The following is a 13,531-nucleotide window of genomic DNA, read 5'->3' as shown; positions in this document are numbered from 1 at the left end:
TTCCCTTCTATTCTTTTTCTTTTTCCTTTTCCCTTCTTTCCTTTCCCTCTCCCTCCTCCTTTGTTCCTCTTTCCATTTGAACATTTTCTTCCTACTTCCCAATATCTATCATCCATTTTGGTCCTTATTTCTGCTTTCAGTTTCTCACAAAAGAGAAACAATCCAATATTTAAAGATATGTGTCCAAGGGCCAGGGATTTAGCTCGGTGGTTCCACCACCTGCCTTGCAAGCACAAGGTCCCAAGTGAAATCCCTGGTACCAAAAAAAAAAAAGATATGTGTTTGATTTATTTAATTGAAAAGTATGGTCTCAAGGGGCATCCATTTACCTAGAAATGTCTCAAGTTTATCCTTCTTTATGGCAGAGTAGTACTCCATTGTATATAAAAAGCACATTTTCTTTATCCATTCATCCATTGATGGGCATCTGGGCTATTTCCAAGATTTAGCTATTACAAATTGTGCTGCTATAACATAGGTGTGCTTATATCCCTGTGGTATGATGCTTTTAAGTCTTTTCAGAAGATACCAAAAAGGGGAATAGCTATGTCAAATGGAACCTCTAGTTTTAGTTTTTTGAGGCCTCTCCACACTGATTTCCATATTAGTTGTTCCAATTTACACTCTAATCAACAGTGGGGAAGGGTTCCTTTTTCCCCATAGCCTCTCCAGCATTTGTTATTGATTGATTTCTTGATAGCAGCCATTCTTTCTGGGGTGAGGTGAAATCTCAGTGTTGTTTTCATTTGCATTTCTCGAATGACCAGTGATGTTGAACATTTTTTTATACATTTATTTGCTGTTTTTAATTCTTCATCTGAGATGTGTCTATTCATTTCTGATACCTATTTTTGGATTGAGTCTTTAAATTTAGAGGGCTTGATTTTTTTTTAGTTTTTTATATATTCTAAATAATAGTCCTTTGTCTGAGGAATAGCTGGTAAAAGTTTTCCCATTCTGTGGATTGTCTCTTAACTCTGTTGGTGGGTTTTGTTTGTTTGTTTCTTTGTTTGTGGTTTTTTTGGCTGTGCAAAAGCTTTTTAATATGATGAGATCCCAGTTGCTGATTCTTTTTAGTATTTCCTGTGCAATCAGGGTTTTGATCATAGTCTTTGCCTAAACCTGTGTCTTTAAGAGTTTTACTTATTCTGTCTTCCAGCAGATTAAGTGTTTCTGTTTTAATATTTAGATCTTTGATCCAATTTGATTTAGGTTTAGTGCATGGTGAGAGATATGAGTCTAGGTTTAATCTTTGGCATGTGGAAATCCAGTTTTTCCAGCACCATTTAGTAAAGAGGCTATCTTTCCTCCAGTGAAGATGTTTGGCCCCTTTGTCAAAGATAAGGCAGCTGAGTGTGCTTGGATTTGTTGCTGCATCTTCTTTTCTCTTCCACTGGTCCTCAGGTCTGTTTCTTTGCCAGTACCATGCTGTTTTTATCACAGTAATTTTGTAATACGACTTGAAATTGGGGATTGTAATACCCCCTGCCTTGCCTTTGTTGCCTAGAATTGCTTTTGCTAGTCTAGATCTCATCTGGTTCCAAGTGAATTTTAGGATTGTTTTCTCTAGTTCTGTGAGTATGCTGTGGGTATTTTGATTGGGATTGCATTAAATCTATGTATAACAGTTTTAGAAGTATAGCCATTGTCACTATATTAGTTCTGCCTATCTAAGAACAGGAGATATGTTTCCATTTTCTGATATCCTCTTTGACTGTCTTTTTTCAGAGTACTGTGGTTTTTAGTGTATAGGTCTTTCACATCCTTTGTTAGATTGATTCCTAAGTATTTCATTTTTCCTTATCCTACTGTGAAAGGTGTGGTTTCCCTAATTTCTCTCTCAGTGAATTTGGTATTTGTGTACAAGAATGCTATTGATTTTATAGTGTTGACCATGTATCCTGCTACATTGCTGAATTTGGTTATTCTAGGAGTCTTTTGGTGGTATTTTTCAGGTCTTCTATATAGAGTATCATGTCATCAGCAAATAATGATACTTTAACTTCTTCCTTTCCTATACATATTCCTTTTATTTCTTTCTCTTGACTAACTTCTCTGGCTAATATTTCAAAAACTATATTAAACAGGAGTAGTGATAGTGGACTTCTTTGTCTTATTCCTGATTTTAGAGTGAAAGCTTTCAGTTTTTGACCATTTAGTATGATGTTGGCTTTGTTTGTCATAGATGGCTTTTATCAGAATGAGATAAAGACCTTCTATTCCAATTTTCTGTAGGGTTTTTATCATGATCTGTGTAGATCTAACCCACTGATCCAGAAAGGTCACTTCTAGCACTTTCTTTTTTCTGGGCTCAGTTTTCTCTCTAGCATAATTTGGTACATCAAGTAAAACTCTGAGAAGGCACTATTAATTAGCTTATAGTCTATTTCCCATTCCCCATTGCATTAAATATTGAAAGGAAAATTGCAGGGCATAATATATGTATTTTAAATGCATCTTGATAGTTTTAATTTCAAGTCTCTTGAGAATGAGACTTCCGAAACAATTAACACTCAATTTGATAGCTCTTTGGAGATGGATTTGTGCTCAGTTTGGGGGATCTTTGGAGAGTGCTTGTCTTGATTTAGCTTGGCAAAGTCACGTTGAGGTAGAGAATCACCACAGATCAAGAAAGCAAAGCCCTGAGCAGAGCATAGCCATGATGAAACTACCTGGAGCAGGGGTTCATGAAAGGGAAGGTGGTTTGAACTCTGGATGAAGACTAAGGAAATTGAGTTTGCTCTCCTGGCAATGAGGAATCAGAGTGATACAAGTAAGAGTGCTTGTCTTGAATTATCATCCCTCTTCTCTGTTTCTACAACACAGCTGGGAGGTAGGTATTCTTGAATTGATATCAACTCAAAAACTGAACTCTTGGATGACAGTTTTTTTATTTCACCACTGTCTTTTGAGGATCTACTTAAGCTGCTTCCACAGCATTCTCTGAATCCCAAATCAAAAGGAGATGCTACCAGGAAATGATGAAGTGCTACCTGGCCACATTACCATATTCCACAAAGAAAAAAGCTTATTTGCATGATAAAGGGACAAGTAGTTTAAAACCATGTAGTCCAATATAAATAAGAAAACTGAGGTCCAAAGAAAAAAAAGTGATGCATCCCAAGGTTAGTAAAACACTCCAGTCAGCATTCCTCGGTATCTCTGCATTATAAGCTCTCTGCTGGGCACCATGAATATATAAAAATATGTGAGACATATCCCTGTTCTAGTTTACTGTCTAGTTGATGGAGGAACACATAAACACATCATTTTAACAAAGTATCTCCAGGGGTAATTAGAATTGGAACATGTGATTGCTATAGTGCTGTTTGACTCTAAATTTCTGTGCATCTGTAACTGAAAGCAGAAGAATGTAGTGGGTGATGATGAATGGAGTTGGGTGTTTTAGGAAAGCAAGAATAAAATACTTGACACATTGTGAGATCACAGAGGGTGTCTTAGTCCATTTTCTGTTCCTATAGTAAAATACCTGAGACTGGGTAATTTATAAAGAATAAAAATTTATTTGGTTCACAGTTCTGGAGGCTGGGAGCTCTTAGAGCATGGCACTGGCACTGGTTGGCATCTGGTGAGGACCTTCTTCTTATGTTATGACATGGCAGAAGGTGTCACGTGGCAAGAAAAAGCAAACATGCCAGCTTAATTTTTACTTCCTCTTCTTATAAAGCTGCTAATGCCATCGTGGCAGCCCCACCTAATGATCTCATCTAATTCTAATTACCTCCCAGAGGCCCCACCCACAAATATCACTCATGTGATTTGGGGATTAAATTTCTAACACACGAACTTTTGAGGGATATGTTCAAACCACAGCAGGAGGCTTTCTAGAGCTAGTTAGGGTCAGAGCCTCCACGGTGGCCTCCAGTGATTCTTGCCTCCTGGTATTCTTGACTTTGTGTGGTCTCCTCCCATACTGAATCACAGCCAGCCTGTGTGACCAGTAGAGTATGGTGGAGAGGATGGTAGAGGTTACAAATGGCACTGCCAGTTTCACCCCAATCTCTTGGATCATTCCTGGAGAAGATAGACCTCAAGCCTTGAGGATACTCAAACAGTCTGTGGAAAGGCCCACATGGGGAAGAAGTGAGGCCTCTTGCCAACAGCCATCTCCAACTTGCCAGCCAAGTGAACAAGCCACCGTGGAAGCAGATCCTGTGGTCCTAGTTATTCTCAGATGATGTATCCTAGCAGATATATGACTATGACATCATGGGTCAGAACCAAATCCCTGACTCATGGAAACTATAAGAGAAAATAAATGATTGTTATTCCTTGAAGCCACAAAGTTTTAGGGTTGTTACACAGCAATAAATGAGCATAGCATCTGTGTTAAGAACATAGGTCTTCTGCTACCCAACCCAGTAATCTCTGTTTTCTTTTAAGCACTATCCTAAAATTCTTTCTGATACCAAAAACTGATCAGATTATTTTTATTAATCTTATATAGGGGGATTTAAGTCTATGATTCAGCAAATATGATTTAATAATGTATTATTAAAATAAGGATATATATTTTTAAATAATGAGTGTTTTGAAAAGAGATTTATGGGGGTAGGCATAATATTCATTTTCTTTCCAAGTCTATTCAACATGAAGGAGGTAGCATTCGACCAGTGCCCTTTCTTCAATTGTATTCTTTATATGGTGGCATTTGGCAAGAGGATTTCTTTTCAGTGTGATAGCATTTCTGAAATAATTGTATGTGGTTTTGTTGTTTGTTTGTTTTATAAATAGTAGGCTTACCAACAAAGCTTCTTGTTTCAATTTGTAGAATAATCTCCTTCAGTAGAATTTTAGGGTGGTCTTGTCAGAGTTTTTAAACATAAAAGATTTTTATTTTTAATACTTTTTTATTTTCAGATGAATTTAGTTTGGGGAAGAGTTTCTTTCATCAAAGTAGAGGAAGGACAGGGATGGAATCTGTGCAGATAATAAATTGCTTGTAACAGGCATAAATCCCATTTTAAGCAGACCCAGGTACAAGCCAATTAGAGAAATGGAGTGTGGCAGATGGAGAGAAGTGTACCAGGGTCCCTTGGGAGTATGGGTTTTAATCACAATCCATGTGAGGAACATTTAACCAAAATTTGGGAGATTTTTAGAAATCATCAGCACCTTGTCAACCACAGCAGTCAAGAACACCTCGTGCTTTAAGCCTTAAACTGTACCCTGCTGCTTTCTTCCTAAGACTACAGAAGGCAAGGTTTTGGTAGTTACTTGGAATAACTCTGCTCACTAAAATTTCACTCTGAGATACTCATTGGATTAGAAAAGGAGGTATAATCCAGCAAGTGTAATGTCTCTTTAATTCTTTCTACTCTTAAATCTTCTGGTTGACAAATTGCTGCTATTCCAAAAAGATGTCTTCACTATGACACCCTGTACACCCAGATCCCCTTCTTCAGTGCCCTGGGTAAATTAAAAAGGACATTATAGGTGTTGGGAATATTTGTTAGAGAGGCCAGACATTTCTCCATTGTCCTCTACACCAAAGCATCATGGTGCAGAGGTAGGTACACAGTCTCTGATTCTAACCAGGGTTCTTTCACTCACCATCACAGTTAGTTGGAAAAGGTATTTAACCACTTGAAGTTTATTTTTAATCTGTCAATATGAATTCCTTAGAGTGCTATTGTGAGGAACTTTTTTTAAATGATAGCTGCCAGTTACCAAGCACTTGCTATGTGCTAGGCATTGCTGTGTTTTATGGATATTAATTTATTTAATTCTCACTACAACCTATAAACTGGGCACTTTTTAAATTCCCCAGTATACTGATGAGACAACCCAAGCACAGAGTTTAAGTAATTTTTCCATGGTCAGAATTCATAGGTGTCAGAGTGAAACTTCAAATCCAGACAGCCTGACCTGAGTCCACGATCTTAATACTGCACTGTAATGTCTCTAGGGATGTATCAGGCATTAATAATATGAGCTATTTTTATTAAGCATGTTCTTCCCAAATCAAAAGCTGATGTCTTAGTCTAGCCAGTGATGGCAAACCTTTTAGAGCTTCCAGTGATACAAACAGCCCACTGTGCCACGAATACCATAGGTTTGCCAGCACTGGTCTAGACCTTGCTGTCATTGGGATATTGGGGCCCAATTACCAATCCCTACCAGTTAGAACTTCCCCCAAGTACCACATATTGAATCACAACTCTGACTCAGGTGAGCATGTTTTCTGAAACTACCTGGCAGATTTGGGTGTTGGGCACTTGATGTCAGCCAAGTAAGAACTGTAGAGCAGAGACAAGCAGGCAGTAAGCCAAGCTCCAACCCTGGTCTTCCACAGCTGTTATCAATAAATCCAGTGACAGAGGATGTAGAAATCAGCAGGGACACAAGGCTGTCAGCTGGAAACACAGCTTGTGCTTTCAGGTAATTCCTAACTTCCTATTAGAAATAAACAAAAAGCCTGCCCCACTGAATTTCCCATCAGCTTCTCAGCGTGGCAGCCAGTCCCCAATGCCTATCATCTAAGAGAGCAGATATATTAGGCTGGGCCACGGGATGAACAAAAAGGATGGGAAAGGCTGTCTCCTCCCTGACCTCTGCTTCACTGAGCTACTGATTCTGTGGGAATCCAAATGCATCAAGATTTTGGGAGCTGGAAGGGTGTGGGGTGAGGAGAGACCAAGCAGGAAGACAAAAGAAAGAAAATATGTATGAACATGGCAAATAAGTCCAAGGACCTCTTCCTGTTTGAGGTTCCCTATACCTTGCTAGGACTCCTAGGCCCACCCGATGGGCTGATGGTAGGTAGGAGTGGGTGGGAGACCCTGGTTGAGGATTTAGGCTGCTTCCTATGAGATTAAAATGATGACCCAGCTGTGGCTGACACCAGAAGGCTCTTTCCCCATAGTACATCCCTTGGGTTTGTGCCATTTACTGTCTATGGGAGAGAACAACTTTACAGATGTGCTGACTATCCTAGGCCCAACATGCTCACCTGGTGGCTGTTGGCAGCATTGGTGTCATGATGAGCAGCCTTCTAGGTGACAAGATATCTGGCAGATTTGACTTATCATGCCAAATGCAAATATCTCCTATTTGTGACTGTGTGTCTATGTCACAAACTTACGGTTTTCTTGTTTTTGTTTTTGGGGGTTTTTTTGGTACCAGGGATCAAACTCGGGACTTTGCACTTGCAGGGCAGACAGAACCACTGAGCTAAATCCCCGGCCAGACTTAGGGTTTGCAAGGCTGACATTTCAAAACTCTTTTGTATTTCTATGTGATGCGCTTGCTGATTAGGCTGGTTACATCCCCTTAGGGCACAGCAGAGTGCATAATTTGCAAGCCCAGTGTACAATGAAAGTGGCAGGCCCCTCATTCAAAAGTTACTAAGAACTGCAAGACAATGATAGCAGAGCATTAAAGGAAGCATAGGACCTTCTTAGTTCAGGACCCTGTTCAAGCATATGCCCGTAAAGCTGGGTCTTCATTTTTTTTGTACATGTTTGCAGTGCTTAGTTATTTCATTCTTCATGGGGAGTTGGTACATGTACATAATACATCTGAAATGCTTTGGTTTTAAGAGGCTACATGTCTACAGGCAAAGTTAACTGGGTCAAAGATGACACTGTATACATTTTTTAGTCTTTTTTTGTCTTAGGATATTAAAATACTGCACTAAAAGATCAATGTATTAAGATTTTAATTGGTCTTTACAGGGTTTATAAAACTATAGAGGACCTTAAATCTGGGAGATATGAACATCTAGGTCAGTGGTGTTGAACTTATTGCACATGTGCCTCAGCAGGCTGTTCATATCATTGAAAACTCTAAAAGGTTTGCCATCACTGACTAGGTGCTTCACTCATTAATGCTCAACTGTTTCTAGTCACTCAACACAACCCTAATTCCTTCCCTCCCACCTTTAAGTGCCCTGTGTTTTCCATCTCACAGGCTCCTCTGTTGCTCCAAATGTGTCCTTCTAATTAGAGCAGGGTCACTTTAGGTTCACACACAACCATGCCAACTAGAAAGGACCAGTTCCCAAGGGTGGGAAGTTCATCTCCCAGTTGCACAGCTAGAAACCTAAGAACCAGAGTCAGGGAGATTAGCATATATGCCACAAAGGAAGAAAGATGATCAATACTTGTAAGGCAAGTTGAAGTTGGAATTCCAGGAGGTTGTGGCAGAGGCAGGTCCAGGCCCATCAGTTGTCATGTTTCCAGAGAACTGAGGAGAAGCCTTCCTCCTTCAACTTCTCCCATTGCTTCCTTCTCTGGCCCTGGTTCCAAGATTAACCTTTGTTGACTTGAAGGATCCTAACTAAGGTTGCCAGATTTAGCAATTAAAAATACAGGACACCAGTTAAATTTGAATTTCAGGTAAATGAGGGCTTTTAGTAAGTGGTACCTCAGTTCACAAATGCTTTTGTTTGTAAACAATTTGCTTTGCAAACAGAAGTATTTGGCAAAGTTTTGTTTGTGTTTGCAAACTCTACATCAGGTGACAAACACAGCCATGGGGATCTTTCGCACACAAACACAAACATGGCCATCTTTTCCAAAATTGTGGAACAAATCAAGTTCATGAACTGTATAAGTATTGCAAAAGACATACTAAAACATTATTCATTGTTTATCTGAAATTCAAATTTAACTGGACATTCTGCCTTTCATCTGGTACCCCTAGGTATACTCTTGATGCCCCCCACCAGCCCCTACCCCACCTCCCTTGACTCAGGACTGGCTTCTCCACAGCTGTAATGGCTCCAGACTCAAGGCTTTCTCTACCAGTGTCTTCCAGCAGGATTTCCTGGACTTGGCTGCTGATGTACACAGCCTTGCCCAGGCCTTTGGTGAAGAACTTCACAGACACACTGTTGGAGAAGCTGTTGACTGCAGTGAAAGATGCCAGTGCCAGGCACCAACTCATCTCTGACCTGCAGCCAGCTCTGCTCAGCCTCAGCACATTCCTTCCCAGCTCAGCTCATCCTTGGCAATGAGACCCGCTGCTGGAGGAGGGCTGGGCACAAGCTTAACTCTACTACTGACAAGGTGGGCTCAGAGTGGGTTAAGGTTCTGGTTGTGACTTGAAGATACCCATTAGACAAGTTCTTCTCTATTAAATTTCAATTTTAATTTTAATTTCTAGAAATAAGCATGAAAAGTATATATATATATATATATATATTTAGGGGGAGTCAGTACTAGGGATTGAACAATGTGCCTTCCCACTGAGCTACATTCTCTGCCCTTTTTTTCTTTTAAAACAAGATCTTGCTAAGTTGCTAATTTTCCCATGCTGAGTTCAAATTTATAATCCTTCTGCCTCAGCTCCCATAGTGCTGGGATTACAGACATGCACCACCACTCCGAGCTCGTGCACTTTTCTTCTAGTATGTCAGTTAATCCTTTTAATAATACTATTATATGGTTAATATTGTCCCTATTCTGAAGATGAGAAAGCTATGGTATTGTTATCTTACTATTAGTAGATATCAAAGCTTGAATTAAACTCTAATCTTCTAGATCCAAATCCATACTCTGTTACTGTACAACTTCACAGTTGGCCACCCAAACAAAATCTTCTGAATAACTGTCCATAACCCACTCTCTCTCCAATGATCCCTAAGTCTCTATCACTTTGCCACTGAAACTCCTGTCAGTGTCACTATATTAATTTCTTAGGCAGCCATAACACAAACTGAGTGGCTTAACAAATAAAAATTTATTATGTTAGTCCATTTTGTTGTTACTATAATGAAATACTCGGAGGCTGGAATAACTTTATAAACTAGAAAGGCTTATTTAGCTCACAGTTTGGGAGGCTAAAAGTCTAAAATCAGGTGGGCCCCTTGGTTTGGCCTCTGGTGAGGGTAATGGCAGGTAGTATCATGGCAGGAAAGATCATACAGCCAGACAGAAAGCTGGAGAGACTAGGGTCAGCCTCATACTTTTATGACAACTCACTCTTGCAAGAATTTACTCCAGGAGACAGGTACCATTCTGAGGCTACCACCTCCACAGACCTAATAATCCACTGAAAGCTGCCTCTCTTAAGGAGGATCAGGCCTCTAACACATGAACCTTTGGGGGACAAACCACATAAGCACCATTTATCCTCACAGTTCAGGAGGCTAAAGCCAAAAATCAAGGTATCAACAGGGTTGGTTCCATCTGGAGGCTCTGAGAGAAAAACTCTCCCATGCCTCACCCCCAGTTTCTGGTGGTTAGAGGCAATCCATGGCATTCCTTGGTTTGTAGCTGCATAACCCTAGTATCTGCCCTTATTATCACATGGATTGCCTGTGTCTCCCTTTTCTGTGTACGTTTGAATCTCCCTCTCCTCTGTCTTACTTTACATTAGTTACTGGACTTAGGTCTCACCCTACTTCTGTACGACCTCATTTTAACTACATCTCCAAAGACCCTTATTTTCCTAATAAAAACACATTCTGAGGTTCTGGATGACACAAATTCTAGGGGGACAGTATTCAACTTATACAACTGCTATTTCCCCAGCCCAGACTCTCACCATCACTGCATTCAATGAGAGGCTCTGAATTGATCTTTAGAGTTTTTCCTTCTCCGACTCATGCATTGCTCCAAAGTTTACTTTCTGAAAAGCAACTCCAAACACAACACCTCCAACTTAAAAGTAGTCACATGTCTACAGGGCCTATAGCGATGGTTCTTAAATTTGACTGTGTAGAAGGATCACTAAGAGAGATTTTAAAATTTAGATTACAAGGCTCCTAAAATTTAGATTACTGCTTCTGATTCAGTGGGTCTGGGCAAAGCCCAGGAATCTGCATTTTAACAAGCTCAAGATGATTTTGATGCAGATGGTCCATAGACCATACTTTGATAAAGGTCTATACAATAAAATCCTAACATAGCATTTAAGAATCTTCATGTAGCATTTAAGAACCCTCACACTCTGGTCCAGTTTCTGTCTTCAGTCTCATCATCCAATTCTCTAACCCCAGCCAATAATCCTGTATCCAACCAACTGGATTCCTTTTCTGCCTTTCCCTTCCCCCACCTCCCACACCTGCATGAGTCATGTTTGAAGTGGTTAGGATTGGGGCTCTGGAGCCTGACTGGGCAATTACTTAACTTTCCATGTCTCTAGTTCCTCAGCCACAAAGTGCAATGACATTGTCACCATAAGATTGTCATGAGGAGAATTACTAACTGTGAAGTGCGTAGAACTGAACCCAGCACATAGAAATCACACAGTTTGTTTTTGTGGCTTTGCTCATTTCCTAGGACTTTGTTCCCTCCTTTTATTACCTAGAAAAAGTCCTGCCATCCATCACAATCCAGTGAATAAATCATCAATGCTGTGATGTCTTCCTAGACGCCCACAGGTTCTGTCTCCTTGTCTAGTTTCCCCATAATTATTGCTTTGTGTTCTTTGCCCACATTATCATATTTTTCAAGGTAATCACACATTTCCATCTGTACACATGAACTACTTTTAGTATAAGGCTTGGCATATTTTGTAATTAAACATCTCTTTTCACTCTAAAATTATATGTTCAGTCTACTATTTTAAAATTAAACTTTACATGTTTTTTTCTTAATGTAATTCAAGAATTGTGCTATTAAGTCAGCTCTTCTTTCTTCTCACCTCTTCATTGTATTCTCCCTATTTTCTCTCTCCCATGTTCTCCAAGTTTCATCACTGTGTACACCTAGCTTGGCTGGATTGTTTCACATTCCAAATGCCTTATTTAGGAACCAGAGCCTACCACCCACTCATAGACACAGCCCATAATTCTGGTGGCAGGAATGTTGTTCCTCTGTTCTGCCTACAGAATCCATAGGAAGGATGCCAAGCACTGTACTTTGAATAGATGTATTGGAGTCTTATAAGAAAGTTTGGCTCCTACTAGTGGATACTGGGATCTTGTTTGGGGTTCAAGCCATGGAATGTTGGCCCAAAGAATCCCTTTCTCTCTCTTTCTCTGAGAACATTATCCTAGGGCTACCTTATTTAACAAATGGATAAATGAGCTTTTCATGGGCCTATAAAAATTTTTGAGACTTGGAAAATTATATAAAAAATATATATATATATATATGTATGAAACTACAAAATCAAAATTGATAAATGTTGAATTAAATGTATGAAAAAATGGAGTATGACTCCAGCTAGCCAACTGTATCTAAAATTTGAAAGTCTTTGTAAATAGAGAAGGATGGAGGTGTTGAAGGGAGGGCAGAGGAAGGGGAAAAAATAAGAACCAAGAGAGATAATGTAAAGGTTCAAATTTCCCATGATGAATGTCATTATATTGTATACCTAAAACATACCAATAAAATAAATTTTTTTTAAAAATTTGACTCTTACATGGTCCCATATGTTATATTTTATGTGGATAAGAGAAATTTTAAATTTTTATATGGGACGTAGTTTCTAAAAACAAAAGTACCTGATGCTTATGAAGCTCTCAAAATGGCCCCATGTTTTCTGTCATGACAGAGCTCACAGCTCGAATAAGATAGGCACCACCTCTGCCTTCAGGGAGCTGACAGTCCAGTTGTGAAAATAAACCTTGAGCAACTAATCCCCAGGGAAAGAGGTGTTTAGCTGAGAAGTTAACCTAGTCTGGAGGTCAGGGAAGACTCCTCAGAGGAAGTGACATCTACCATGCTAATTGAAGGGTGAGTAAGAGTTAGTCAGGGGAAAGGGCTTCTCACAGAAAGCCCCTGAGCTGCCTTAAAGCTGGTATCACTATGCCGTGGGTAGGCATCCCCTGTGCTCCCTCTGTTCTGCACCCGCTCCTGACAGGCCCAGTAATAACACCAAATCTCTGCCTTGGTTTCCTGATTTACTGAGTTTTGGTGGAACCACAGCTGGCTTTGCCTGTGTTGCTGGGCCCCTGCCCCATTTTGATGTCACAGCCTCTACGCTTATGGCTTGCCCCAGGTTAGCCCATGCAAAGCTGTACTGCAGCTGCCACCTGTTCAGGAGCATCACCCCTGCCCCAGAACACCACCCCCACCACCCTCACCTCCGCACAACTCAGCCTAGGCCAAGTCACAACCTCCCCCACCACCCTCCTTTGGCCTCGCTGCCCACAGAAGCCGCCCTATTGCAGCCCTGCCATTTCTTCCTTGACGCCTGCCTAAAGTTCCGCCACACCACACAGCAGATCCTGCAGGAATCCCGTGAGTCATAGAGTGAGTCGCTCAAAAGCTAGAGAATAGATTTAACCCTGAAAATATACCCATTCACCCTAGTTTGAGAAATATAACACTAAAAGGTAAATGCAGTAACTTCTGTCATGATTACAAATGCAAACACAAATGTGTACTTTGAAACTTTATGTCAGTGCTCAGTTGCAGAGCAGTCAGTCATGGCCACCCAAATGATTATTCTTTTAGATTAGCAGCAAAATGAATAGAAATGAATCATTGTTACAGATGCTCCTCGTGGTTACCCTAGAAGTTTGCCTTGGACACCAGAGTTTGCAGACCCCATTTTAAAACATAAAGCCTTAGAGTATAACGAATATTTTCCCTTTCTGAGCCACAAGCTTTCT

At 40.2% G+C, this 13,531-nt stretch overlaps 1 long non-coding RNA gene across 2 annotated transcripts in view; it reads left to right on the top strand.

Moving 5' to 3' along the window:
* LOC147827671 (uncharacterized) overlaps nt 1–12,666 on the top strand; it is a 109,640-nt gene extending 96,974 nt beyond the window's left edge. For both annotated transcript variants that reach the window (XR_015451991.1, XR_015451992.1), the window contains exon 6: nt 8,668–12,666. This is a non-coding gene — a long non-coding RNA (uncharacterized LOC147827671). The remainder of the gene's footprint in view (nt 1–8,667) is intronic.
* Nucleotides 12,667–13,531: the final 865 nt, after the last annotated feature.

This window comes from Heterocephalus glaber, unplaced genomic scaffold (assembly GCF_053883595.1).
Source record: "Heterocephalus glaber isolate CG9 unplaced genomic scaffold, H.glaber_assembly_v1.0 deba00001442, whole genome shotgun sequence".
NCBI lineage: Eukaryota > Metazoa > Chordata > Mammalia > Rodentia > Bathyergidae > Heterocephalus > Heterocephalus glaber.
This window is presented reverse-complemented; position numbering and strand designations above follow the sequence as displayed.